This window comes from Natrix helvetica (assembly GCF_964273705.1).
Source record: "Natrix helvetica genome assembly, chromosome: 3".
Classification (NCBI taxonomy): Eukaryota; Metazoa; Chordata; class Lepidosauria; order Squamata; family Natricidae; genus Natrix; species Natrix helvetica.
Genome location: NC_138549.1, coordinates 2,273,693 through 2,299,066, shown reverse-complemented (window position 1 = coordinate 2,299,066; position 25,374 = coordinate 2,273,693). Strand labels below are relative to the sequence as shown.

The window sequence follows — 25,374 nt, the reverse complement described above, 5'->3', positions numbered from 1 at the left end:
CAAGCAGGAGACCCTAGGCCATTCCAGACAAATGGTTATCCAATTTCTTCTTAAAAACTTCCAGTGTTGGAGCATTCACAACTTCTGGAGGCAAATTGTTCCACTGATTAATTGTTCTTATTGTCAGGAAATCCCTCCTTAGTTCTAAGTTGCTTCTCTCCTTGATTAGTTTCCATCCATTGCTCCTTGACTTGAACTTACGTAGCTTGACTTCTGGACTTGAAGACCAGAAAGAAAGGTCCAGAAAGAAAAATCCAGAAAGAGGTCCTTTTCTCCCTCCCTCACTTTTGACCCTGTAGATATTCTGCTAAAATTCCCAAATTCCAATTCAGCTCAGTTTTTTTTATCCTCCTCCTCCTCCTAGTGGAGTTGCCATGGAAATATTTACGGAAGGTGTCCCTATACCTTCGTACGGAGGAAACGAAGATCAAGGCACTCAAACAGATGCCTACCGATGAGTAAAGAGCCCTCAAGGAACCTCGACGCCAGAGACTTTAAAATGTTCGGGGGAGAGGGAGTGTTGCTTAGAGTCAGTTCCCACAGAGCTGCGCACAGCTTGGCGCCCTGCTTAAAATGTTCTGCGCTATAGGGCACCCTTTCTATGGGCCATTAGCATGCCACCAGTTCCCCTCTGGGCCACTGCACCCTGATGTGCCGGCACGCCAAGTAAGAAGCCTCTGCCACATAAATAGAAAAATATTTTAAATGAGCTGCTGGATCACATGGGGTCCCCCCCCTTCCGGGCAAGTTATTTTATTTTTTACTTTTCCCTTTTTTTTTTTTTGCAGCAATCAAATCTCATCAGTGATGGTGGAAAGGAATGGAAGCTTCTGGCCTTCAGGAACAGCAGTTCTGCATCTGATTCTCCCTCAAGGCAAGGCCAGGAGGAAAGAAATGGGAGAGGGAGGCCGTTCATAGGGACACGGGATTCGGCAAAAGCCCCTAAGACGGTGACAGCGAATCGTCTTGTCTTCCCGTGCCAGAAGCATGAGCGTGCATGCTCACACCCATAATGCAATGTGTGCATGACACCTTCCCATGCACCCTGCGCATGGACACATGACCCCCCCACTCCTCCCCCTCTCCCGTGCATGTGCACATGAAGCCTCCTGGGACCAAAAATGGCCCTGAGGGGACACTGCACCCCCCTTCAGTGCCCCATTTTGGGTCTAGCACAGTGGTGAAATTCATTTTTTTTACTACTGTGGTTCTGTGGGCGTGGCTTGGTGGGCGTGGCAGGGGAAGGATACGGCAAAATCCCCATTCCCTCCCCACTCTGGGGCCAGCCAGAGGTGACATTGGCCGGTTCTCCAAACTCCTCAAAATTTCTGCTTCCGGTTCTCCAAACTCCTCAAAATTTCTGCTTCTGGGTCTTCACACTACTCAAAATTTCCGCTTCTGGGTCTCCAAACTACTCAAAATTTCCGCTTCCGGGTCTCCAAACTCCTCAAAATTTCCGCTTCCGGTTCTCCAGAACCTGTCAGAAGCTGCTGGATTTCACCCCTGGCGTAGCAGGCCTCCCTGAAGCTTCCTGGGACCAAAAATGGGCCACAGGGGGGATGCTGCATCCCCCGCATTCCCCCCACCCCCTGCACATGGGCATGTGACCCTCCATGCCCCCACGCATGCCTGTGCATCTCACGCATGCGTGGCAAAGTCCCGAAAATCAGCTGGTTGGCGGGAGGCACGCACGTATGCGTGGTAGAGCTGAGCTGGGCGACGGCTCATGTGCCCAGAGAGAGGGTTCCGTGTGCCACCTGTGGCAAGCGTGCCACAGGTTCGCCATCACAGCCCTAAGACATGTCTGTGTTACAAACGTTCCTTTCATGTTGAAAGCACGCTAAGGAAATAGGTTTTTATTTTCAACTGTAGACTATGATATGTTGCCAATAATGCTAGAGAACCGGTTTAGTGAAGCGGTTGAAGGCACCAGGCTAGGAACCAGGAGTTCTACTACGTGCCTTAGGCATGAAGCCAGTTGGGTGCTGGGCCAGCCACTATCGCTCGGCCCTGGGAAGGAGACAAGGGCAGAATGGTATAGAGGTTGAAGACACCAGGCTAGAAATCAGGAGGCTAAGAGTTTTAGTACGTGCCTGGCATTGAAGCCAACTCACTGGGCTTGGGCCAGTCACTCTCTCTCAGTGGAACTCTCTCTCCTAGGAAAACGGTCCTAAGTCCCTTTTTTTTAGCGCCGTCGTAATTTCAAACGGTCTCTAAATGAGCTGTTGGAAGTCAAGGACTGTTTGTAATTCCAATATTAAATGAAACCTACTCTTAGGGGGGAAATCCCAGCCAGCCACCCCGCAGCAGCTCCAATGTTAAATGTGTAATAATATTGAAATGAGAAGCCTCTGAACCGCACACGAATCGAAGCAACACCCCTGAGAAATTTGTGGCTTTCATCCACCGCCTTCCGGAAACCTTTGTCTGTCACAACTGCCTCCACAAAAGAATCTTCTCTTTGCTATGCATTAATTTTCACAGTCAAGTAACTTCCACATCTCCTGCAAGGCAGCCGGGCGAACCAGAAATATTTTAAATCAGCAAAAAACCACCGTTCTCCATAACAACGGAGACATCGGGAAAAGGCCGTGGAACGCGTTGAAGCTCAGCTTTCACGTTTCTAACGAATTATCGGCCGTACAGGATAGTCCTCGACTTACAAGAGTTTGTTTAGCGACCGTTCAACATTACATCAGCACTGAAAAATGGGACTGACGGCCGTTTTCACACGTACGGCCATTGCAGCTTCCCCGTGGTCACGTGATCAAAAATTCAGAGGCTTGGAAACTGGCATGTACTTATGACAGTTGCAATGTCCTGGAAGGATCACGTGATTCCTTTTTGACCAGCCAAGTCAATAGGGGAGATGGATTCACTTAACAACCAGGTTACTAACTTATTAAGTGCAGTCATGTTATTTAGCAACCGTAGCAAGGAAGGTCGCAAAACAAGGAAAAAGTCGCTTAAGAACTGTTTCACTTAGAAAGGTCGTAAAAAAAGGGGCAAAACTGGCTTAAGAACTGTCTCACTTAGCAACAGGAATTTTGGGCTCACTTGTGGTCATAGGTTGTATGTTTAATTTATTTATTTTTAAAAAATTAAATTTAATTCATTTAATGTAAAAAAAATTAAATTAAAATTTATTGCAAATTAAATTATTTTTTTAAAAAAATAAAGCTTTCCTTGCAATTTCTGTCCGCTTTTCTTCTCTTCTTGAGAACAATTCTTTATCTCCAGAATTTAATTTAGTCATCTTAAGTCCCTGTCCCTCCTATGTACAATTTACAGAACAATCGGATTGGCATATCCTAAGAAAAACCGGGCATTTCCATCCAAACATTACCCCTTCCTACCATCCACCGCCCAGCTAACATAAAAGAGCATTTTTTAAACTGCTGCTGGCAGCATTGCAAAAAACATCAATATTTCAAACTTCTCTTCCTGATGCGTCTTTTGAATAAATGCATAATGCCGATCGTTATATCTCCAAACAGGATATTTTTGGAAAGATAAAAAGATGAAGCTCATTTAAAAGGAAAACCAGCAGGGAACATGAGTGGCACAGATGATGGATGGATGGATGGATGGATGGATGGATAGATGATAGATAGATAGATAGATAGATAGATAGATAGATAGATAGATAGATAGATAGATAGATGATAGATAGATAGATAGATAGATAGATAGATAGATAGAGAAAGAGAGAGAGAGAGAGAGAGAGAGAGAGAGAGAGAGAGAGAATGGATGGATGGATGGATGGATGGGTGGGTGGGTGGGTGGGTGGGCGGAGGATGGGTGGAGAGACAGACAGACAGACAGACAGACATTGAGGTAGCAGGCACAAATAAGATATTTATTTCCCACTAACACTTTTAATTAAGTTTCAGATTTCTCTGCTATGGATAAGGCATTAAACACCAGATTAGATTGCTATCAAACAGATTAGACAAAATCTGGAAGGAATTGGGGTAATGATAACTCTTGACCTCCATGCTGGGCTTGTAGATGTAGTAGAAATGCCAGATGTTGAATAAACGGGAGCTCACTCCATTATACAGCGCTAGGGATTCGAACTACCGAACTGCCAACCTTTCTGATCGACAAGCTCAGCGTCTTAGCCACTGAGCCAGCCCATGGCATTGCTTTCTCTTGCCTGGTCTACCCTGAAGGGGTGACGTCTACGTAGCTCTGACTTGACCTAAATCTTGAGGACTTCCCAAAATGAATTCCTTAAAGACGAGTTGTTTCCAGAGTTTTAAAAAGTTTCTCCTTGACTTTCTTGTCTGTTTTTTATGAGATAAATCTAATTAAGAGATTCACTTCTGTCTCTTCACGACTTGCGTCTCTGCTTCCTCCCACCCCTTTCCAAATTCTCCCCAATCTCTTTTAGAAGGATGGTGATGGCTTTTAGTGTTATGCATATGTGCTACTAATTTTATTTGCTTATATTATCGTCCATGGGGAGTTTTTTTTTTTAGGGGGGGGATCCCAGTGATATGCAAACGCTAATGAGCACATAAACATCCAGGGGTTGGGAGAGACACCCATGCAATTAAACAAACAAAAAACAAATCCACAATGCAAGCAGAAATAGGCAAAGCTTCAGCTCAATTTAATTTTATCTATTTCCTAGGAACGGTAAAAATTACATTTGCATATTTTATTGCCTGAAAGTTGCAGTTATGCATGGCATCAAAAGGAAGCTATGATCTCACATGGACTGAGAGTTTCAAAATGCATGAAGAGATTTGTCTCATAAATATTTTGCAGCCAACTCTGAACTAAGGGTTTCTTTTTATATATATATATATCCCAGGAACTTTGCTTTAATGCAAAATTACCTTTAGGTAAAGGTAAAGGTTCCCCTCGCACATATGTGCCAGTCGTTCCCGACTCTAGGGGGCGGTGCTCATCTCCGTTTCAAAGCCAAAGAGCCAGCGCTGTCCAAAGACGTCTCCGTGGTCATGTGGCCAGCATGACTAAAAGCCGAAGGCGCACGGAGCGCTGTTCCCTTCCCACCAAAGGTGGTCCCTATTTTTCTACTTGCACTTTTACATGCTTTCGAACTGCTAGGTTGGCAGAAGCTGGGACAAGTAATGGGAGCTCACTCCATTAAGTGGCGCTAGGGATTCGAACCAGTGAATTTTCTGATCGACAAGGTCAGCGTCTTAGTCACTGAGCCACCGCGTCCCTCTCAGCCAGCTTTAGACCCACTGAAATACAAATAATTGCAATAAACGCAAACTGGTCTGAGTTGCATCATTTCTATGCAAATAGAAATGGTCCAGCATAGATCCATTTGCATTTATTCTCCTCCAAATTCCATCAATCATATTTCACAGTTGGAAGAAATTCTTCTGGAATGCAAAGGGTCCAATTCCTTAAAGCCTTGCTGTCCTTCGGAGAAATGTCATTCACTGAATTATTTCTGTGTTTTAGGTGCCTTATGAATAAAACAAGGGACGCGGTGGCTAAGATGCTGAGCTTGTCATTCAGAAGGTCAGCTGTTCAGCAGTTTGTAATCCCAGCGCTGCATAATGGAGTGAGCTCCCATGACTTCTCCCAGCTTCTGCCAACCTAGCAGTTCGAAAGCAGGTAAACAATGCAAGTAGAAAAATAGGAACCACCTTTGGTGGGAAGGGAACAGCGCTCCGTGCGCCTTCGGCATTGAGTCATGTCGGCCACATGACCACGGAGACATCTTCAGACAGCGCTGGCTCTTCAGCTTTGAAGCAGAGATGAGCACCGCCCCCTAAAGTCAGGAACGAGTAGCACATATGTGAGAGGGGAACCTTTGCCTATGAATAAAATATGCCCCCTTTTGCCTCTGTTCTAATCTGAGCTGAGAGCTCAGAAGTGACAAAAGGAATTTTATTATTCCTGCCTCTCTGAGTGGTTATCAAATTATTGATAATTCGTTTAGTGGCCCTCTGGAGTTACAATGCACTGAAGAAAGTGACTTACGACCGTTTTTCACACTTATGACCATTGCAGCCTTCCCATGATCATGTGATCAAAATTCAGACGCTTGGTAACTGACTCGTATTTATGACGGTTGCAGTGTCCCGGGGTTATGTGATCCCCTTTGCGACCTTCTGACACGCAAGATCAACAGGGAAGCTGAATTCACTTAACAACCGTGTTACTAACTTATCTGTAGTGTTGTACTTAACTGTGGCAAGAAAAGTTTTAAAATGGGGAAAGAATTGACTTAATAAATGTTTCACTTAAACACAAAAAATTGGGGCTCAATTGTTGGTCGCAAGTCGAGGATGAATTGTAGGGGGGAAATGAACTTTTTCTTATGACAACATTTAAAAAATTGAACAGTCTAACATTAACCGTCTATAGAGCAAAAACCTGGAAAGAATTCAGCTGTGATATTAAGACATGTTTATTTTCTTGAGCTGAATGCTTCAAATAGATTCTGAAAAGCACAAGGAAAAGGCCATTGCTCTAAAATGCAATATATATTTCTATATATACTCCCGGGAAAGTAGCTTGGCCTGAAGGAATTCAGTTAATTATTATTTGTGACGGAGGGAAGACGGCTGTTCGTGTAGTTAATACTCAGTGGACTTTCAGAGAGTAAGGGGGGGGGGAATAAAGAGCACAGAGCTAGAGAGGCAGCAAATTTAGAAGCCTGCCAGCTAAGAACCATTTTTTAAAAAAGAAAAAAAAAGAAAATTACTCATCTGGAATGATTCCTATTCAGGCTTTCAAGTTCACATGGGGGGGGGGGGGGAGAAAGCAACTTTTAGAGTGCAAAAATAACCGCATTGGAAGGTTTCCAGTCTAAATTGATCAATTGTCTTTTAAACCTCTCACAAAAATTCCCATCAGCCAGTTGGTAGAACGGAGGGCCCTAGAATTGAAATATAGATGTCACCCTGCCATGAATTCCCCCTGAATAATCAGTTCCTTTTTTAATTCCATTAGCTAATTAAAGCTTTGGGAACCAAAGCCTCAGCAGAGGTGCTACTTGATGTATTAAAAGAAATTGGAGATAGTAGAAATGAAAGTGAGTGCTGGTACCTGGAAGGAATTCCATAGTCTCTATTCCACTTTCCATTACCCTCCAAAGAGGACACCTACAGAAACACTAAAATAATTAAGTTTTAGCTCTTAACTCTAGTGGTGAAAACGGGTTCTAACCTTCATGACTCTGCATGATCCAACTCAAAAAAGAACTGGTTCCCTTCACTGTTGGCTAATTTCAGGTAATCCTCGACTTACAGCACATCATTTAGTGACCGTTCAAAGTTATAATGGCACTGAAAAAGAATTACTTATCACCAGTTTTCACATTCACACTTATTGCAAAGATAAGATGAGATGAGATAAGAGGAGATAAGATGAGATAAGATGGGAGGGGATGGCAGGGGAGGGGAGGGGGGAGAGGAGAGACAAAAAAAGAAAAGAAGACAGGATGGAAGGAAAGAGGAGGGGAGGAGAAGAGGAGAAAGAAAGTAGAGTAGAGAAGAGAAGAGAAGAGAAGAGAAGAGAAGAGAAGAGAAGAGAAGAAGATAGGATGGGAGGGAAGAGGAGGGGAAGAGAAGAGAAGAAAGAGAGTAGATTAGAGTAGAGTAGAGAAGAGAAGAGTAGAGTTGGAAGGGACCTTGGAGATCTTCTAGTCCAATCTCCTGCTCAGGCAGGAAGCCCTATATCATTTCAGACAAATGGTTGTCTGATCTCTTCTTAAAAACTTCCAGTGTTGGAGCATTCACAACTTCTTAAGAAGTCCCATTTCCCCAGAACCCTTGTGGGCTATTTCTTCTTCCCTTGAGGGGGTTTCTGCATCTGTCTCGGGTCAAGGCCTTTTGCTGAAGCCTTTCAAGAGTTCCCAGGTGGCTCTTCCCCCTCTGTTGTCCCAAGGAGATCACTCAGGATGTTTGTCCCAATTCTGACATTTCCATCTCCAAATGCATCAATTCTTAGGAAAGTTTTTTTTGTTGAGACTTTTTCTCTTAGCGCTTGTGTTTCCTTTTAAAAAAGCACAGACAAATTCATATTTTTAAAGAAAAGACAGAGCTTGGCAGGTAGATAAATCATTTTTGTCACTGTTGTGCTAGCATAAAAATTGTAAAATTAACCATGATTGTTCCTATCAAATTAAATGACTGGACCAATCTATAATTTAAAAATTACTTCACTGGCTGAAAAGACTATAATTACCCTACAGGGAGCAAGTTAAATCGTATTTTTAAGCACGCCTTGTCTTAACTGCCACACGAGTTAGAAAATATCAAGTCTCTTTTCTAACAATACTTGACCTTGAGGTTTGAAAAAAAATTAGCTAAGACTTTTAACTAAAGGCTGGGTTTGGGGAGTGTTTGGATGGAGAGAATTTAAGCAGTCTGCAGCACAGGGTCATCATGGAAAAGAGGGGGGGGGGATTCAGACCTAGAGTAGTCCTAGATAGTAATTGGATGAGGCACCACCAGGAAATCTCAATGCTCTGAATAAACTGGGAAATCAAAAACAAAAAAAGCAGCTAACAAGCCAGGTTTCTACCGTGGTCAAAAAACTTGCAAGGGATATCTAAACATTAATCTTAACGGTAGATTTATTTAATCATTCAGTGCACACTACTGCATTTGTCCCACTTTCTAAATTGATAGAACTTTCTGGCACCTTGCAAGGCAGAGAAAATAATAAGCCATACTATAATAAAAATATATGCCACAGCTGCTTCTGGTTATGTTCACAGACATCAACACCAACTGCATTTTTGGTACATAGAAAATATGGAGGAAACTAAGAGTAAGAATAAGAATTAGAAGAGGAGGAAGAAGAAGAGGAAGAGGAGGAGGAAGAGGAAGAGGAGGAAGAAGAGGAGGAAGGAATAATAAGCAAAAATAAATAAGTAAAATAAATAAGCAAAACATAGCTATAAACAGATAAAAAGAGTACATATAAATGGGACAGTAGAACAGGGACAGTAGGCACTAGGAGGAGGAAGGAGGAAGGAAGGAGGAGGAGGAGGAGAAGAGGAAGAGGTGGAGGAAGAAGAAAAGGAAGAAGAAGAGAAGGAGGAAGGAGGAACGGAGGAAGGAAGAGAAGGAGGAAGAAGAAGAGGAGGAGGAGGAGGAGGAGGAGGAGGAGGAGGAGGAGGGAAGGAGGACTTTATTGATGAAGTCAGTTGGCCATATCAAATATATGAAACCAATACAAACACCCGAACAGATAAAAGAAATCAAAACTTCCTAATAAATCATCAGCCCTACAGGTAAGCCCAATATGACCTAGGCATTCCGTCCTCTTTGAGATGGCCTTTGAAATGATGGGTGCAGTCTTATGGGTGATACATTTTTGAATCATTCTATCATTTCCAACTGGTCTACAATGCATTAACTCCTGCAAGCAGCTTTCCCTACAGCAGGGGTGTCCAAACTTGGCAACTTTAAGACTTGTGGACTTGGACACCCCTGCCCTACAGTAATCCACCCTACCCTTCTCCATCCCTGTTTCAGGGAACAAACTGCCAATTGCTGAAGCTTCTAGAAGTCCTGTGAGTCCCACTGTTCCTGCGAGGTTTACAAGACTCCAGAGATACATTTTTGGGTTATTGCTCTCCCGATCATCGCTTGTGGGTTGTCGTTCTGTGAAAGAGCGACCATTAGCCACTTTTGAAAGGTAAACCTCACGATGTCTGGGGAAATCATTTTTTACAGGAGCTGCTTTCTTCGTCCTTCCCAAAAACCGGCTGTTAGCGCAGATAAGAAATATGAATGGAGTCGGAAGACAGCTTGATTTCTGCGGTAGGCCCTGGCTAATTGATGGAAAGGGGGAAGAAGAAAAGAAAAGGGAAAAAAGTATTTATGGGAGATGTAATAAAGACAGATAGGGGGTTTGAAACAGAATCAACCACTGTGTATAAATCTTCCCATCCTTTTTCCACAAATGCATCTTTTTCAGAATATAGGGAAAAAATGGTTCCCGGGGCCTGAACTGTCTCGGGGATTTGAACCAGTGAATTGATTCAACTTCTCTTTGAGAGGAATTGAAAGGCAAATAAATCTGGCTATTGAGGTATCTCAGCTGTTTCTGCTAGTGTGCTTGTGGCCCGCCGTCGGCTAGCGGAGTTGGCAGCAGAGTCGGGCAGTGAGGAGGTTGGGGAGGAACCTGGGCCAGTCCTGGGGGCTGAGGGAAGCTCAGACGAGGCTCTGCATCGGAGGCAGAGAGGGAGCTAGGCAGCAGTGAGGCAGAGGAACAGCTGGAGCCTGTTCCCAGTGTGCGCATGCGCAGAGCTGCCAGAAGAAAAGAACAACTCAGGGTGATTGTCCCCTCCTATAGGAAAGAAAAGAGGAGCGAATGGGGAGGGGGCTTTTGCAGGAAACAATTCATTCCTTTGGTTGTTTCAAGAGTGGAAAGTTCTGTTTGTGATTATAAGACACTCTGCGCCAAGTGCTGCCCTGCCCTGTGTTTGGAAACTGGTTATCTGGCAGCTCACCAAGCGAGATAAGGTTTGTGTGGATAAATATTCCTCTGAACGATTGTTTGCTAAAGCTGTGCTGACTGTGAATGAAAGGAATTCACAGTCCTGTAAATAAAAACAGAAGAATCACTAAGAGTTGAGCATAACTGAATGAATAACATCATCATCAACAACAGCGGTCTGCACTAAATTGGCACTAAATAAGAGTTAACAGAATTCAAGAGGGCTCAGGAGTTAAACCCTTTTGGGGAAAACGTAACGATTCCAATCTGATTACTCTCTTGACTCAAACCTTTAGCCTTTTCCTATCCTTCTCCCACTTCTTCTCATAGCCTCATATTTTTAATGAGATTCTTTTGTGGCTGGGCAAATTTATCAGAAGGATATGGTGGATTCCCAAAGCAATGAAACTATAAGCAAGCTTGTAATTTTATCTCCTATCGATTGTTGAAGATTGTGGAAGAATTTGCTATGAGAGATTGCACCGAGGCTGAAAAAGAAGAGCGAAGTCCCTAACACAATCAGGAGACAGAAGATCTCATTACAGGTTTATCAAATAAATGCACTCTAAGTCCACCACGCAAATGTTCCTGGGAAGAAGAGAGTCAAAAGTTTCAAAGAGACCCCACCTTCACATTTGTGAAGGAGAGCTGGAGGGCTACCAATCCTGGCCTCCTGATTCTCTAATGTAATCCTTAATTCCGTATTTCTCTACCTCAGCAGTTTTTAAGTTGTGTGTGTTGACTTCGGCTTCCTAGAATTCCCCAGCCAGTTGTTGAGATGGAGAAACACGGACTTAAATTCTTGGCATTAAAGAAGGAAGCCTGGATGAATTTTGCTTCTTTGATCGTACTTGACAGCTGTCAAATATAAGGGCCTTGTAGGTTGATGGGCTTCTGATGTGAGAGGGTCTTGATGGCTATTTTCTTAGGGGGCGGGGGGGATCCGAATGTCTGATATACTCTTTGCCATCAATCAAGCTAGCTCCCTTTGGCTTTCCTGCCTGCATTGTATATCTTTAGGGATTAAACGCACAATCCCATCACCACCCTGCACAGATCAACTCTGTAGCCAAGACCCTCATCTCCAGAACCAAACGCCTAGCTGACAAAGACCACCTGAAAACTGAATTACACACTCTCACAAACGTATTAATCTCCAACGGATTCCAAAGAAAAACAATTACCAACCTAATCCAAAGGGAGACTCCCCCCAAAAACCGAGACACAGAACAGGACATCCCCCTCCTCCCCTACATCAAAGGCACCACAGATAAAATCAGCAAAATTCTCCACAAACACAATATCAATACAGCCTTTAACACTGACCAAAAAATAGCCAACATCTTAAGAAACCCCAAAGACAAAATCCAGCTAGAAAACCTAGGAGTCTACGGAATACCATGCAAAATCTGCCCTGCAACATACATAGGACAAACGAACAGGAGAATAAATGCACGCATCGCAGAACACAAGAACGCAGTAAGAAAAAAAAAGAAAAAAACTCCCTCCCTTTTCCAGCACCTTAAAGCTACAGGACATGAAATTGATTTTGAAGAAACCAGGTTAATCTCCAAAACTGAACACTTCAACAAGAGAATAATTATGGAAGCCATCGAAATAGAGAAACACCCCCACAACATGAATAAACGTGATGATACCTCCCGCCTATCAGATATCTGGAAGCCAGCCCTAGTCAACAAACGAGCCCCACCCACCACCCAGGCCGTTACAACATGAAACAACAATGGACACACAGCCAGCACCAATCAGCACCAATCAACCAATCATGATACAACTACACAATCATTCCACTTACTGAAACAAAGCCAGCACTCCGCACACCCCCACCAAGATTTATAGAAAGACGGCAGCTCTGACCACGCTTTAAGCCCAAAACCCAGCCTGAAGATGGCAAGTGAGACCTCGCCAAAACATTGCAAAGACAATCTCAATCTTAGACCAGCATACCTACACCCATGAAAATCTATGAAAACATACACACACATACACACATATACATAAACATACATACATACATACATACATACACACACACACACACACACACATCTTACCCAAGGCAGAAAGAAAAAATATATAGTGTGTATGTATGTGTATGTGTATGTGTATGTGTATGTGTATGTGTATGTGTATGTGTATGTGTATGTAGATAGATAGATAGATAGATAGATAGATAGATAGATAGATAGATAGATAGATAGATGAGAGAGAGAGAGAGAGAGAGTACATGCGCGCGTGACGTGCATATACACACACACACACACTTTATATATTTTCTTTCTGCCTTGGCTGAGAAACAACTCTTTAAGTAGAGTATTTCTCAATATTCTCTGATATCCGAATGCTGTAAAAACAAAAACAAAAAAGAACCAAATTGGTTTAGTGGTTAAGGAGCCAGGCTAAAAACCGGGCGACTGGAAATTCTAGTCCTGCATTAGCTACAAAGGTAGCTGAATAACTTTGAGCCAGTCATTCTGGCTAGAAAGAAGCCGCCTGTTTCTGAATAACCTTGCCAAGACAACTCGAGGGACTATCCGAGCAACTGCCAGGAGTCAAGATTAATCCCAAAGGACTGGGAAAAAAGTTCTAAACCCTAAAAGATGATATGGCATTAGGCGAATGAACTTGAGCAAGAGCGAAATCTTTAGGGAAAAACCTGAAATGTGGGAAATGAGTTCCAAATGATTTGAGATTTCCAAATGTTCCCAATTCTTTATTGCATTTGAATTTAAGGAAAAGTGGATTGCTCTAAGTGGAATGAGTGGAATTGTGGAGAATATCAACATTATCATGGAATGTAGTACTGTGCTTTAATTCGGCTTTCTTAGTTATGCCCATCAACCAGGAGCTACTTTGTAAAAAGAAGAAAAAACCTACCTCCCTCCCTCCCTCCCCCCCTCCCTCCCTCCCTCCCTCCCTCCCTCTCTTTTAATGCATGTACAACCCATTAAATATGGCAGAAGTTTTGGTTGTGCAGTTGCAGATGCCACCTTGGCTCTTTTGATCTCCCTGTAGATGCCACCTTGGCTCCTCCTCTTCCTCTTTCCTTTTTTTCTTCGGCCCTTCCTCCTCCTGCTTCTCCTTCCTTCCTCCTCCTCCTGCTTCTCCTTCTCCTTCCTTCCACCCTCATCCTCCTCCCTTCCTTCTCCTCCTCCTGCTTTTCCTTCTCCTTCCTTCCACCCTCATCCTCCTTCCTTCCTTCCTTCTCCTCCTCCTGCTTTTCCTTCCTTTCTTCCTCCTCCTTCCTTCTCTCCTCCTCCTCAACCTTTCTTCTTTCTTCTCTCCTCCTCTTCTCCTCATTCTCATTCTTCTCCTTCCTTCTCTCCTCCTCCTCCCCCTCCTCCTCCTCCTCCCCCCATAAGGCCATTGAACCAAATCCATACTGCAGCCTTCTATCTATTTATTCACAACAGCCATCAAGCATTTACAAACTTTAATGCAACCTCAACTTCTCAAACATGGCAGAAGAAATGAAGCATCAGAATAAAAACTCAGCCTAGCTTATGAGGCATTTCCTGTAGGAAATACTGTTTATTCGTTTATGCATGACGAGAAAACATTTCTGGCTTAATGGCGGACTCTCCTCCTGAGCACTGACTTGCCAAATACTGACATAAGCTGTCCAGATGATCAAATAGTGAGGGATGAAGGAACAAACAAAATCACACACCAACAAAGCACATCATCTGCAGCAATCACCCAACACTTTAATTAAACAGTGAAGGAAGGAATCTGCTCAACCTTTTCATTTTATGTGATTTATCTGGTGCATTTCGATTTATACGGCTGCCCAACTTAACCTTGTGACTTCCCACGATTATATCACCAATAAATTGCAAATTGGCAGCTAGGGGAAAACAAAAACATCCTACGTATCCCCAATGTTTTATAGCATTGTTTGTTTGTTTCAAGATTGGAGAGAGTTATAAACCTTGAAGGAAGGGAGGGAGAATAGGTTGGAATCCTCTGTCTGTCCATCTATCTATCTGACTCTCTCTATCCCTCTATCATCCATCCATCCCACTCACCTATCTATCTATCCATCCATCCATCCATCCATTATCTATCTATCTATCTATCTATCTATCTATCTATCTATCTATCTATCTATCTATCATCTATCATCTATCCATCCATGCATCCATGCATCCAAACAAACATCTATCCATACATCCATCTTTCCATTATCTATCTATCTATCTATCTATCTATCTATCTATCTATCTATCTATCTATCTATCTATCTATCATCTATCTATCTATCTATCTATCTATCTATCTATCTATCTATCTACCTACCTATCATCCATCCATCCCTTTCTCTCTCTCTCTTCCTACCTACCTACCTATCTATCTATCTTAGAGAGCATGATGGGCTTTCAGAAGATGATGCAATATTAGTTAGCGAATACCCAATTGCCACATTGCACAAGTCAGAGAAACTTTGCTATCAATGTCTGTAAGGCCTTCCTTGACTCTAAATCTAGGACATATATAAGGCTAAATTCAATAGATTACGTATGTTGGTTTATTATTAGAAAGTTCTGAATAACAGAGTTGGAAGGGACCTTGGAGGCCTTCTAGTCCAATCCCTGCTCAAGCAGGAGACCTTCTACCATTTCAGATAAGTGACTGTTCAATCTCTTCTTAAAAACCTCCAGGGGTGGAGCATCCACAACCACTGGTGGCAAGCTGTTCCACTGGTTAATTGTTCCCAATTAAGGAAATTTCTCCTTAATTCCAGGTTGCTTCTCTGCTTGATTAGTTTCCACCCATTGCTTCTTGTTCTACCCTCGGGTGCCTTGGACAATAACTTGACCCCTTCTTCTTTGGGGCAGCCCCTCAAATACTGAAAGACTGCTATCATGTCTCCCCTGGTCCTTCTTTTCTCTAGACCGGCCAAAGGCAAATCCTGCAGCCGTTCTTTGTGTGTTCCCTACAGCAACATTTCCTGTTCTGTGCTCTAAAGTAAAATCTAGAATTCAGGGGGGCGGCAATATTCGTTCTGAGTTCTCAAAACTGTTCCCCTTTCTTACTGACTAATGACGGAGGAGGGAAAAAAGACACACGGTGGTATTCGACACAGTTAGCCGCGCTGCAGGCTAGCATTCAAAACCGTTTTGCTGTTCTATTGAGTTTCCTTTATCAGTAAAGGGGAAGAAAAAAAATGGAACGTTGCTTTGTACCGAATGTCAATCAAATCCCCAGGAGCAGCTCAGACCCCTCCCCCCTCCCAGGATGGAAAGCCTTTACTTTCTTCCATTGTGACTTAGTGCAGAATTGCACATCACGTATCCGCAGCGCAACACTGCGCATTGGACTAACATGTTGCCTTGCGAAGAACGTGACCTATTCCAAAGGAAATTTTAAAAGCCAAGGGAAATTCCCTGGCAGAACGAAGAGAACGTTGTGAGCTCGCATTTCCCCTGTTTTAGGAGCAACACAAAAGCGACAAAAAGGAAAGGAAAGAGGAGTGCATGGCCACATGACATGGAGCAACTCCAAGCGATGTGGGACTTCAGGATATTTCAGGAATCCTCATGTCATGCACCACAGTTCTTCCTGCATGAAAAGGGCCAGAGATGGCACCTAGGGGAATAACCAGAACTGGGTTCCTACTGGTACGGACTGGTTCGGCTGGGCATGTGACCGTACCAGTTCTATCCTGGGCGCCGCCATCTTTATTTCCTGTTCTGCACATACGCAGAACAATCTTTATTGAAAACATGTATTTTTCCTCCTTTTTAATGGTGTCTGAATGCCAGTCCCAGAGAGGCCCCAGAGATGGGCTGTTTTTCACAAAAATGGAGGTGTTTTTGCCTTCCCCCAGCCTCCAGAAACACTCTGCAGGCTTCAGCAGGGCTGGGGTAAGAGGGAAATGCCTCATTTTTGTGAAAAAAGGGCTCATTTTCCACCCATTTTCCCCACAAAGTGGGGTGTTTATGCCTTCCCCCAGCCCTGCTGAAGCCTGCAGAGAGTTCCTGGGGAAGACAAAAACGTTTTTTTCTTACTGGGTAGTTTGCAGGTGCTCCCTTCACTCAAGCGAGGCTGGAGGCCCCCCCCAAAAAAAAAAACTTTCCGCCAACATTTCGGTGGGCATGGCTTGGTGAGCGGGGGTGTCATGTGACTGAGTGTGCATGAGTGACAACAAGTTGGGCATGCCCACTCAGTCATCTGCCCCCCCCCCCCAATCTAGCCACATCCACCAAACTGGTAGTAAAAATTTTGAAACCCACCCCTGGGAATAACAATTTATTTACCAGCAAAAAAAAAAAAAATAGAATAAGGAAGGATTTGCAATCGTTACCCAAAAAGGCAACTAGGCTTTGTTTTTGCACGAAGTCGTTTCTCTCTCTCATCCCAAGAAGCTTCTTCGGTTCTGACTGAATGATGGAGGATGATCGGTTTATATTCCCTGCAGTCATCTGGTCATTTGTACTCTTTCTGAGAGTCACTGAGGCCACTTGGAGGGTTTATCTATGCCAATGGTTCCCAACGTGAGGCCCACAGGGGGGCAGTTTGATTTTTAATGGGAGCAGTTTGAACCTTGTTTAAACCAAGTCAATGGCCTTTTAGGCTTCCTCCATGTGAGTGGAGTTCACTTTTTGAGTAAAGTAAGAATTATATGTCACGGGGGGGGGGGGGGGGGGCATCAGGATTTTAGAGATGCTTAAGTGGGGCATGGCCAAAAAAAAGGTTGGGAACCACTCCTCTATGCCCTCGGGGTCACTTGAATAGTGCAAATGGGTTTGGAACCTTCTTGGAACTGTGTTGTAAACAGGGTGTAAGTGCTGTCGTATCCCACCCCCTCTGTTGAGAGAGGGCTGTTCAGTTTTGACATAATGGCCTCTTTGTCCCCACTTTCAAACCAGCGGTCCCCTCTGTCCAGAATGTGGACGTTGCCATCTTCAGAAAGTGGCTTTTGTCTTTTAAATGCGGATGGATTGCTGAATCCTGTCCTGAATGGTTTGCTCTTCTGTGTTGTGTCAAATGGTTGTTTTGTTTCCCCAACATACAGATCTGCAGATGTCTCTACTGCATACATCGCAATGCTCTGTTTGTGTCTGGGTGTTTTATACTTGGGGTGGACAAGCTTCTGCCTTCGTGTATTTTCTGGACAAAGAGGACCGCTGGCTTGAAAGAGGGGTCAAAGAGGCCCTCCATGTTAAGATTAAACAGCACTCTCTCCACAGAGGGGGAGAGAGATAACACTACCCATCTCCTGTTTACAAGGCAGTCCTTTCAAACACCCCAAGAAAGTTTTGCAACCATTTGCACTATTCAAGTGGCCTCAACAATGGGGGGCAAACCACCCAATGACCGCAAGAAATAGAAATCCTTCCGTTCCCCACCATTCAGTCAAAACTGAAGAACCTTCTTGAATGAGAAGCGAAACGTCGTCAAGGAAAAACAAAGAGAAGTCCAGTTGCCTTTTGAAAAAGCCCCTTTGGGACAACCATGACCTGGATGACGGAGAATTTCCATAGACATTTGCAATCATTATATTTCCTAAAGTCGTTGCATCTGGGCTGCAAATATTCAGACAATCTTTAGATATCCACAAAAACAGTTTTTTTGTATTCTTTTTTTCCCCTTGCCATCTGCCATTTGTCTGAATTTTTGCATCCCAGAAATGAAAGCTCCAATGTATCTGTAAATTAAAGAAAGAAAGAAAGAAAAAAGAGTTGATCCTTTAGCACAACTGCAAACATAGAAAACCACGCAATTTGCAACCCAATGTTTTTTTTACCGCAACTATGGAACACGCCGGCTGGTCAATACTTCAACATGGGCCACATGACCACAGAGACGTCTTCGGATAGCGCTGGCTCTTCGGCTTTGAAACAGAGATGAGTACCGCCCCCTAGAGTCAGGAACAACTAGCACATATGTGTGACGGGAACCTTTACCTTTAGTCCAATGAAAAGACTAAGGGATGACACAATAGCAGTGTTCCAATATCTAAGGGGCTGCCCCGAAGAAGAGGGAGTCAAGCTATTTGCCAAAGCACCAGAAGGCCGGACAAGAAGCAACGGATAGAAATTAATCAAGGAGAGAAGCAACAACTGAGAAGAAATTTCCTGACAGCGAGAACAATTACCTCAGTAACTACCTATATAGAGAAAGATCCCAAAATTGATGTTGCAAACAAAGGTTTGGTCATGAAACAAAGCCAGACATTCCAGAAAATGAAATTAAGTACTTCCTCGCAAATATTTCCAGCAACAGAGCTTCAAGTGTTGTTTTACAAGGTAGAAGGATGTTTATTTAAACAAATTACAAACACATTTACAAAAGGCTACACATTGGTAGAACAATAGCTGTATTTCCATCATCCCTCACTTAGTTGTCATTGCGGCTACAGAGAATTTGGACACCATACAGACAGAACGAAAGAGATAAGAAAAGGTAGATTAAAACATGAACAAAGCCATTGTTTTTCCAAAGAGCTGTTGAAAGATTTCTTGCAAAGGCAGAAAAGTAGGGTTAACAACCCACAGCAAAGCTTCATGAAATACCAGCAAACACGTTTAAGTTTTACAGGATAATGCTGTTCAAGGGCCACGCATGGTTTGCAAGTAGATATGAAAAGAAAAAAGAACACTGGCTGAAGGGACTGGAAAAACTAGTTGCAAAAGTTGGACCTTGAAAAAGCAAGACGGGAAGAAAATCGACGCGCTTGAGCTGCAGTGACCAACACGTAAGTCCTGGAGGGCATACAAGCCCACGCGTGTCAAAGGAAGGCAAAATCATGAAACTCTCTCACTTGTTTTGGTCATCTTTACTTTACTTGATTGTCAATGCACCTCAAACAATGAAATTAAAGGCCATCTTCAGTGTATATTATAATTATAAAAATAAAACACCAACATACATCCTTCACATTCTATACAATTGAATTGAAAACCCCCAATATTGCATTAATATTGCACTACACCGTAGCATTCAACATAGTTACAGAAGCTGTTTTTCAGCCTATTTGCTCTTGTTTTTATTGCCCTGTACCGTCTGCCAGATGGTAAAAGTTCAAAAAAAAAAAGGGGGGGGGTGCCCAGGATGAGATGGATCTTTAAGGATGTTTTGAACTTTCTTAAGGCAGCGGGAGCTATAAAGCGCTTCCAAGGAGGGGAGGGGGCAACCCATGATCCTCTGGGCCATGACGACCCTCTGGAGCGCTGTCCGTTCTGCCACTGTGCCATGGGCAAACCATACCCAAGGGCAGTAAGTTAAACTACTCTCTCTGATGCAGCGGTAGAAGGTCACCAGCAGTTTTCCATCCAGTTGTTACTTCCTGAGAAGCCTCAGGTTGTATAATCTCTGCTGGACCCTTTTGACCAGGGCTGCGATGTGAGCGCCACAGGTCAGGTCAGTGGTGGTTTGCTGCCATTTCGGACTGGTACGGTCATACCGGTAGTGGCCTGGAGCAGCTGAGAGCGTACCAGTATGATGGCTAGTTTGGCCCACCCACTCATGCGCACTCCATAGCTGTATTTATGCCAAAAGGCCCACTGCGCACACAGTGTGTGGTGCCTGCGTGAGCCCCAACAAGCAGCTGTTTGTCATAGAGGCGATGGATTGCGTATGCGTGCTCAGCGCACGAACAGACCACTATCAGCATACCAGTAGTGACGGTAAGAGTAGTGACCAGTAGTGACGGTAATCCAACCCACCCCTGGGTCAGGTCCTCTTCTATGACAACACCCAGAAACTTAAAACTGGCCACTTGCTCCACTCGGTCTCCATTGATAACCAAGGGCTGGATGTATGATCTATTCCTTCTGTAGTCTACTATAAGCTCCTTGGTCTTATTGGTGTTAAGGACCAAGTTATTGTCTCCATGCCACGAAAGCAACTGGTCTACCTCATCCCACCACTGAAAGAAGGAGCACCCAGCCGCAGGAAGATGTGTGCAGCCATCTGGAATGGCACCAGCGATAGCACTTAAACTTATATAGCGCTTCATACTGCTTTACAGCCCTCTCTAAGTGGTTTTACAGAGTCAGCCTATTGTACCCAACAACCTGGGTCCTCATTTGACCCACCTCAGAAGGACAGAAGGCTGAGTCAACCTTGAGCCGGTCAAGATCGAACTCCTGGCATGTGGGCAGAGTCAGCCTGCAATGTTGCATTCTAAGGATGGTACCACCCAGTAATTCACTGGAGAAAGCAATTGGGAGGAATTCATGGTAAAAGGGAAATCAGGTTGCCAGAGAACATGGAGGATGGACACCATCAAAGCTGCCACCAGACAGAACATAGAAAAACTCACACAAGTAGCACAAGATCAGAAGATATAGAGAGACCAGGCCTATAAAACCACCAAGAGTCAGACATGACTGAATGGAGAACTACTTCTTCTTCCCCCAAAATTAGGATTACTTCAACTTCCAGTGAAAATTGAAGGAGGAGTAGAAATAATATTAAACAAACTTTGTTGTCCTGGGTTCGAAAATTCACAGAGGTAACAATTATGTGGATTTTCATCCAGAAAATCCTTGGAATAGGTGAGGCCTCTGCTCCAAACAATTTACTCCTTATCAATCCTTTTAATAGTCTTAACATTGAGCCAAAAATTTTCCTTTACATTTATGTGTCTCTTAAAATTGTTATAGATTGTAGGTGCAAGTCAAGATATTTCTCAGACTTCGGACCAAATAAATATTTCTTTGAGACTCAAATATTAAAAAGTCCAATACAGTGATTTCACTAGTATCACTGAAACCATAATATGCCATAAACAATATATAATCAATACATAACTGGCAATGGTTTTTTTTTCATATTGTACAAAAACTGGTTAGAAGTTTCTGAAAGAAGAGTCACATGACAAAGACTCTGACTCTTCCCGTTTGTTTGTTTATTCGTGTCAGAAGCATCACAATTAAAATAAGGCCTACTATGTGGCATAACATTTAAATATAAAATACAAGATTAAAAAATGTACAAATCAAACGCATCTTGCCCAGAAATCAGCAACATTAATTGAGTTCTGTTGCGTTACCATGAAGTCCTCAAGGGTATACTGATCTGGGTGCAAAGAATAACTACACATAGATGTGGTTGTGTGCAGTTCACCACAATCAGAAGCCACAGAATAGCCCCATTTGACCAGCGTGTCTCTGGATCTTGTTGTCCTATTCATGCACCGAGACAACATACTGACGACCCACAATGCTGTGTGTTTTCAAGACTACATTGACTGCTCAGATGTCACAAATAGCTGTGAAAGTTGGACCTTCAAAAAAGTTGACTGCCTCTTAATTTGTAGTGATGGATACAATATTTTGGACTGCATGAAGACATCATGAGCCCAGTTCCCAATGGAATAAATCTTTGCAGGCTGCTCACTGGAAGGATTAATAATTAAGGCAAATCTTACATATTTACATTAAATATTCACATAAAAGGTGAAGGGAAGAAGTAAAGGCAATTTAAGAAAGGTTGAAAGAACGTGTCGAGATGCCATTACTGATCTTCTGAGCAGGAAGTGATGAGCATTCAGAAAAGTGGTTAAAATACCTAGTCCTGGACAAACCATATCCATCAAATGGTATAGGATCTCCTGCTTAAGCAGGGGGTTGGACTAGATGACCTCCAAGGTCTCTGATGGATTCAAGGTCATGAAGACTTAGAATTGACCGAATATCAACCACAACTCTGAACCAACTACATATTGTAAATATAGCATAATAATAATAATAATAATAATAATAATAATAATAATAATAATAATAATAATAATAATAAAATGGATAAACTATCCAACTATTGATGCATCATGTGGTTGGTACATTTTATTCTGAAGCTGCAAAATTTCTTTCTGTGCTCAAAACTATTTTTAGTCAAGAATGTATTATACATTAACATACCCCCCTCCTCATTAAGAAAATATATTGTCCTGGTACACAAAAGTACACCATGTATTCGGCGTGAAAAGCACACACAGCCCTTAATAGGTTCCTGTCAAGATAAAATTGTAAAATATTTTACCTTTCCTCCTATTTGCTGTTTTTCATGGGATTCCAATGAAGCAGGGACATTTAATGAGCAGAAGGGCTGCCTTATTGTTGTTTTTTGTTTGCTTGCAGTTCCTGTATTGTAAAAGAAAGAAAAGGTTAGGGAACCGCAGGTATTATCCATACAATGAGCTATATACAACAAGGAGTTTTATTTCCCATTGAATTACAGAGAAACGTTATTCAGGATGTTTGCTAAAATCCAAAATAAAAGACCATCAGCTCTCTACGATTGGAAACTTTATCACATTAGATGTGTCGGATGGAAAGCTTGAAACTATTTTTAAAGCACCCGAAGGCCAGACAAGGAATAATGGATGGAAATTGATCAAGGAGAGAGATTCAACTTGGAAATAAGGAGAGATTTTCTGAGAACTATCAACTGAAAGGAACAGAAGTTGCCTTCAGAAGTTGTGGGAGCTTCATCCCTGGAAGCTTTCAAGAAGAGACTGGACTGCCATCTGTCAGAAATGGTGTAGGGTTTGGTGGGTTGGACTAGATGACCTACTAGGTCCCTTCTAACTCTATTAATCTGTTAATCTTTTATGCAGAGATCCAACGGTGTCTTTGTGGTCTTTCAAGGGGAACGGAGCCCAATCAATGCTCCCTATATTTGCTGTGATGTTCTTTTATAGATTAAAATGTTGCATAACAAGGTAATCTTTTCCGAGACGGAATTCACAAGACATCTCCTTCAATTATTTCCCTCGAGGTGGACAGAGGGGATCATCAGGCATCTGACAGCATTCCGGATTGATGTGTGCATTGACTTTTTTTACCGCCTCAGCTGTAAACAAAAGGGCTCCGAAGTTTTGCATAAATGCTTCTAGAAAACACTTTTATTTATTATTTTTTTAAAAGCTGCTTGTCAAAAACTTTTAACCTTCTCACTGAAGGGTCCTTTTTAAAAGCGTGTCAAAGCAAACAGCAAACCACTTTTTAAAAAATGGATAACATGTACACTGTTTTCCGCAAAATAATCCCTATTCTGAAAATAAGCCCTGGGATGTTTTATGCATGCACCTAAAATAAGCCCTACACACCAAAATAAGCCCTACTTAAGAGCCCATTCCATCTGGTTGCTCCTGATGCTGCGACCCCCAAGTTGAAGTGGGAGGGTGGTGGGGCTGCCCCACATGCCCCACACCAGGTAACCTCAGGGCCTCGGCAGGCGAGCCATCCATGCACCAACATTTGCCTCATGTCGGCAGCACCAGCAGCCATTGTTGTAGCCCACCAGCGGCCAGCAGAGTCAGACAGGGAGGAGGTTGGGGAGGAACATGGGCAGGTCCTGGGGGCTGAGGAAGGCTGTGTCGGAGGCAGAGAGGGGGCCAATGCCATCTGGTAATTATTTGCTGCCTCTGGAGCCTCCAGAGTCTGACATCAGCGAGGCAGAAGCACAGGGGGAGTCTGTTCCCGGTGAGCGCATGCGCAGAGCTGCCAGAAGGCAGAATAATTAAAAAAACAGGGTCGACTTGGGAGTAAGCCTTGGAGATGACTGGCCCCTCCCATAGGACACAAAAGAGGAGCGAACTGGACGTGAGCTTTTGTAGGAAGCAATTAGTTCATCTGGTTTGGTTCAAGCTTTGAAAAGTTCTGTTTGGCTCTGTGCGAAGTTTGGCCTTGTTCTGCATTTGACAATGAGGTCTCCTGGCAGCGTTTCAAGGGACATAAAGTGGATGTTTCTCAACATTTCCCTGAAAGACTGTGGCAACTCGAGCAGACCTCTGTCAGAATCTTCACAGACTGCTTGTGAAGACTTGTGGGCTGTGAATGACCATAATTCACAGCCGTATTGCTTGTTCACAGAGAAGGTTGAGTGGTGTGTTGGTGCCACGAGCAAGAGGCGAGGCGGGTTGTCAGGGCATGGATGGCCTGGCTGCGGGGGCCCTCGGGTAAGCTGGTGTGGGGCATGTGGGGCAGCGGTGGCACTGGTGCCCCACGTGGCCTCCTGCCCCGTAGTGAGCAAGTAGTGGGCCTCCCATACATGAAAAAAAAACAAGACACCCCCTGAAAATAATCCCTACTGCTTATTTTGGGGCCCAGAAGAAACTAAAAACCCAGTCTTATTTTCCAGGAAACACAGGTAGTTGTTTTCACAGCAATCTATCTTCTGTGAAGTGGAAGTAATCATCATAAAAAACTAAAAATAATAATAAAAATAACCTATGTGAGATGATTTACCTGTGGATCAAAACCGACAGAGTCCCTGCAGGGAAATAATTCCTACACTGCTAATCTTGAGACAGTACGTTAGAAATATTCAAACTTTACAGAATTTGGTGGAAATACCCAGGGCAACCTTGAGAATGTGAAGAGAAACCTAAAAGTGGCTTTTTAGTTATACAGGTGCTCCTCACCATACAACTGTTCATTTGGTGATGGTTCAAAGTTACAACGGCACTCAAAAAATGACTTATGATCGTTTTTCACACTTACGACCGTTGCAGCATCCCCAGGGTCACTTGGCTTGGCAACTGGCATGTACTTACGACAGTTGCAGTGTCCCGAGGTCACATGATCCCCTTTTGCAACCTTCTGACCAGCAAAGTCCATTGGGAAGCCAGATTCGTTTAACAACCGTGTTATTTGCAGTGATTCACTTAACAACTGTGGTAAGAAAAGTTGTAAAACTCACTTAACAAATGCCTCACTTAGCAACAGAAATGTTGGGCTCAATTGCAGTTGTAAGTTGAGGACTACCTGTAATTGGACTCTATCTCCCGTCGGCCTCAGCCAGCATGTTCAAGCAAATGGGTTTTGTAGTTCTGACGGGCCGCCGATGCCAAGCTTAAATTTAAGATCCTTTATATTATATATCGTGAAAGTACGTTTATATTAACGTTTCCCAAAAGCACAAAAACTAATTTAAAACAAAATGGCAGAGTTA

General features: G+C 43.2%; 3 protein-coding genes across 6 annotated transcripts in view; 1 reads left to right on the top strand and 2 right to left on the bottom strand.

Moving 5' to 3' along the window:
• Positions 1-25,374, bottom strand: part of EPSTI1 (epithelial stromal interaction 1) — a 577,346-nt gene that overhangs the window by 243,898 nt on the left and 308,074 nt on the right. The gene's annotated exons all lie outside the window — the stretch shown is intronic.
• The window catches only part of LACC1 (laccase domain containing 1), a 384,759-nt gene that overhangs the window by 128,280 nt on the left and 231,105 nt on the right, over positions 1-25,374 (top strand). The gene's annotated exons all lie outside the window — the stretch shown is intronic.
• ENOX1 (ecto-NOX disulfide-thiol exchanger 1) overlaps positions 1-25,374 on the bottom strand; it is a 367,889-nt gene that overhangs the window by 153,942 nt on the left and 188,573 nt on the right. For all 4 annotated transcript variants that reach the window (XM_081947904.1, XM_081947907.1, XM_081947905.1 and 1 more), the window contains one exon: positions 22,459-22,559. The gene's annotated coding sequence lies outside the window, so the exon portion shown is untranslated. The remainder of the gene's footprint in view (positions 1-22,458; positions 22,560-25,374) is intronic.